Genomic DNA, 4,628 nt, shown 5'->3' on the forward strand with positions numbered 1-4,628 from the left:
TAAAGCATATTCTTCGATGATTTTCTACAAAAGTTACCGATTTCTTCCTCCCAAAAACGAATCCTCCCTGTTATTACTTTTATCTTTGCGTTCATCCTACAGGGGGGTCGTGTAAGGGTGGCGAGAATTATTTTCACGACACAACGAACACAACAAAACCCAAATAGGCAGAAATCGGGGAACACAAGAAAAAGAAGAAGGATGCCCGAGCACACGGATGCTTAGTCGTCTGGTTAAACTGGGCCGTCCGGGCGAAAAATACACGGGGGCGCAGCGTTGCCCGACCTCGCACCGTTGAGTCCCTCAGTCCGGACCAGTGGTCCGCATCCGGGAGGTCCAAGAAGGCGAAAAGATTGATAGAAAGAGAGGAGGAATGGGGGGCCCCAGCCCCCCCGGTCTCCTGCTAGATTTCCTTTTCTGCCTTCAGACCTTTAAGCGCGCAGCGCACCGAGAATTCGCGTTTCATTAAACCAGGAAATTTTTGCCGGAGAAAGGGGGGATAAGGAGGGGGGATTTAGAAGCAAGGAAGCAGTGAGATGGTTCGCACGGGCTTTGGTTTCAGATGTGGCTAAATACATACAGAGCACCATGAGATCTCAGCCGAAAAGCCTAACGGGCTAGAAACACCGGACGCTATATAAGTACCAACGTCGCAGAGCCGAACTTTTCAGAAGGATTTTCTGAGTCTGCTAGTTCGGTCTGAATCCACGGACTGTCCCGTATCTTTTTCTTTGGATACATTCGAGATATTTTTTCTTTTTATTGTTCCAAAGTGGTACCTTGAGGATTACTTATGAAAAGAAGCATATCCAATATGACTGGTGGATATTGACGCTCTGTTCGCAAAGCATGCGCAGTAGAGTTGGAATAAACAAGAAGGTTATCCTATGGATACAACGTGTTGCTTTGTTAAAAGTATGGATATGACAGTTTAATAGTAGTGTCTCAACAGTGAAAAGCTTTAAGTGAATTGGATAACAAAATTGTCGGATACTGGTAACTTTTCTAAGTATTCAATCACTATCCAGCAATCTATGGAAAAAAATATATATTCCCTTCCTTTCCTAAAATTTCCTTTAATTTCACTTTATGCTAAAATTTATTCTAAAATTTAAGGCAAAAACTGAAAAGCTAGACTACCAAAGAAAAAAACCCCACTTCATTCGCCAATCTCATTGAGTTTTTTGCATTTTAACACCTTCTAAAATAATAAAATGATAGAAATCAAATTTTTATCGACTATGATCTGATTATGGAACTATTCATCATAGCATTATAATTTTCTTTTTCGCTATCGTGCAAGCATAGCTGAAATTTCCATTCCCAAGAGGAGCCCCCCCCCCTTTTGCGTGTGGGTCATCCCATCATAAATGGGGTTGTCTGGTTGCAATATATATATTTTTAATTGGTTAATTTTTGGTTTAAATATATTTGCTTATTATACATATTCTACGTTTGTTATCTAAATAATTGAATAAATAAATAAATTAATTAATAAATTAATTAATATACATAATGTATCAACTCGAACAGTGATTTCTAGCCTTTTTCAGATCGCTGCTCCCTCTTGTGATACAAAGATTTATCTCCACCCCCCCCCCAATTTTTAAATTGTTTAATATTTTTAATATGTTGTCTGTAGATAATTATCCCCTTTAACAATTGCTGTTAATCAATATCAGAAGCTATTTTTATAAAGGAAGCCCATACTTAAAAGTGTTTGGATTAAAACAAATTCAATATATCATCTAACAATTTAGATTAAATAACCAACAAAATATTTTAAAATATTAATGTAAATATTAACTACTGTATTGAAATTAATGATACTGAAGAAGAATCATCATTACATTTTACTCATAAAGATTGCTGTACTTTATAAAGTCGATAAATTATTCCCTTTAAACTAATGTAAAACATAAAATGACTTTCAAATAAATTATTATTAAAATTCCAAACAATCATAACATCACGCCAATGGAACAAAAACCAAATTTCAAATTGCGCGATCATAAAATCCTAAATGATATATTGTATTTTAAAAAGTAAAGGAAAAATCGTATTAGATTTCCTAGAGTTTAAATTTATTGTGCGTAAGAAACCGAAGTAAGAGTGCTATGTTTGTCATGAAATTAGTTAATATTAATTTTCTCAATTAATTGTAACATTAATTACTACTGTGATAAGATGTGATATGTTAGAAATTAAGAATGGAAATTATCTTCAGACAGAAAAAACACTCAATATAATAATTTATGTTTTAACTGTTACCGTTCTTCTAGGAAGTAAAACGCCCCTTTCCCTAGAAGTCGTCAGCTCCTACTGGGGGGGGATAACCTCCAAGTTAGGAACCTATGAAATAGAACAAATATTAAATTAAATTTTTTTGTCGTCATATAAACATTCCTTGCTAGAAAGCATTTATTTACTTAAAGTTATCGTTACTGTCATACAGTTAATCGATATTTCTTAGTGAGTACCAAGAAGTTACTTACAAGTTTAAAGTATTATCAAAAGAAAAATCTTTATAAGTATTTGAAGCAAAACTTTCATTAGCATAAGCTGTTATCAAAATGTTGAGGACTTCAAATAAAAGTTTCAAAAATCTACTGAGTAAGTACTGAAAACTTTATAATGTAAATAAACATTTTCAATCCTAAAAAGTGAGAAAGTAAAATAATTCATTTTTTTTTAATAATTAGGAAACACGTAGACTTTAAATATAAAAGAAAATATTTTGAAAAACATTTTAAAATTAGTTCATATTTGCTATAAAAGGGTCGAGATCTGCTTGCTAGAATTGTCGATAATTATTAAAATATATTTTTTAAATAATGCTATTGATTTATTTAATTAATATAAAGTAATATATATACTTAATATCAAATTTAAAAAGCTTCGATAATCTTTGTAAAATGATGATAACTAACACATAGAAACAAAACATTTAAAATAAAAAAAATCCCTGTGTCTCTCATATATATACTAGCTGATAATTATATATTGCAATCATAAATATACTAGCTTTCAAATATGTAATACTAGCTAAAAAATATATTATATATATAAATACATTGATGGAAATATTGCTTTCAGTATCACAAAAAAAAATAACAAAAATCATTTTTAAGATTTTAGTTCATAAAATTTCCAATTTTAACGCAACAAAATTCACTTGTAGTTAACATTCAATATTTTCATTTTCAATAGCTTTAAAATTTTCAAGTTCTTTTAAGTTTATATAAGTTTAGTATTTATTAATATTTAAATTTTCTCTGAATCAATCCTAAAAGACGATGTATAAGGCAGACTAAAAGTTTATTTAAAAATGCAAAAGTTTTAAATCAGGTTAAAAAATTTCAAAATTTATAATTATAAAGCAATACTAAAAACTTTTTTGTTTATAGAACTGTTTGCTTTGGTATAATTTAAAAAACACTTTTTGAAATATTTATCATTACTTAAAATTGCAGCAAGATACTTTCCGGTTAAAAAGTCATGATTATAAACATTTTTACGTTCTTTCCTAAAATCAATAATTTAGTTAATTAAAAAAGAGTAAACCTATTGATTAAAAAAATATTTATTTACATCCATAAAAAAAAAAACATTTCACCATACGGAGAAATATAAATCTATGAGTTAAATTCTTGTAAATATTTGGAACCGAGTTTCAGCAAAAAGTGCTTTAAAACCGAATCACCATATCATTTTTTTTAAAGATTAAAGCATAATTATTCTAAATTGTCTAAACAAGAATAATTCTTGATTTAAGGTGTTAAAAGAATATTTATATAAACATTCAACTTTAATGAAATGCCAATAAGTGTTGTTAATAAGTATATGTGGTGTAGTTTAATACCAAGCAAATATTTTCCTGACAATGACCCACACATCCTAAAAGGATTATTGCCCTCATTACCCGAATGTTATAAATAATACATGGTGGTTGCCTAAAGTACATAGCTTTTTCACTAAATAAAGCAAATTCAAATATAAATGTATCTTTAGCACCAAGAACTTTCAATTAATCTTATTAATCTTTACTTTCCACTAATGTTAATAAGTCCTACATGAAGGTTAATTTCGTCCCTATGATTGATTCTGCCTTCCGTGTTGGGTTCAAAATTACAAGGCTGAGGAGCTAAACATTGATAGTTGTCAAATCAGAATTGAGTCGCCTGTTCAACACCGGTTGCAAAATAAAATTATAAAAAAAAACTTGATATTTCAGGTACAAATAATGAAAACAAATATAAATATTTTACTTAAATTAAACTAATAAATAACGCCTCGGGTTTTCAAGGTAGTTTAATTGCAACACATTTACTGAGGGGAGCATATTGGTGTCATGATGGTGTCATAATTTTTCAATTTTTTTTTACTCCATCTCTACCTGTTGTAACTAACTGTCCTTCTTCAGTATAATTCCTATAACTTTAGTCACATTGTATTAAAAAAAATATTTGAAATTGACAAATACTAATCACTACGTCGTAGATGCTATACCAAATTTTATTTTTAAATATTAATTTAGATAAATACTTTCATAATATCCTTCTAAAAATATTTCAAAGTAAACTCCTCAGATAAATTTATATGAAATCAGCGAGAAATTTTATATATAT

The 4,628-nt window shown here is 29.8% G+C and overlaps 1 long non-coding RNA gene across 1 annotated transcript in view; it reads left to right on the plus strand.

The window, feature by feature from the left end:
* The first annotated feature begins 664 nt into the window (after positions 1–664).
* Positions 665–4,628, plus strand: part of LOC139425086 (uncharacterized) — a 52,101-nt gene continuing 48,137 nt past the window's right edge. Inside the window, exon 1 of the long non-coding RNA XR_011636282.1 lies at positions 665–996. This is a non-coding gene — a long non-coding RNA (uncharacterized lncRNA). The remainder of the gene's footprint in view (positions 997–4,628) is intronic.

The sequence above is a fragment of the Parasteatoda tepidariorum genome, chromosome 2, assembly GCF_043381705.1.
Source record: "Parasteatoda tepidariorum isolate YZ-2023 chromosome 2, CAS_Ptep_4.0, whole genome shotgun sequence".
Lineage (NCBI taxonomy): Eukaryota > Metazoa > Arthropoda > Arachnida > Araneae > Theridiidae > Parasteatoda > Parasteatoda tepidariorum.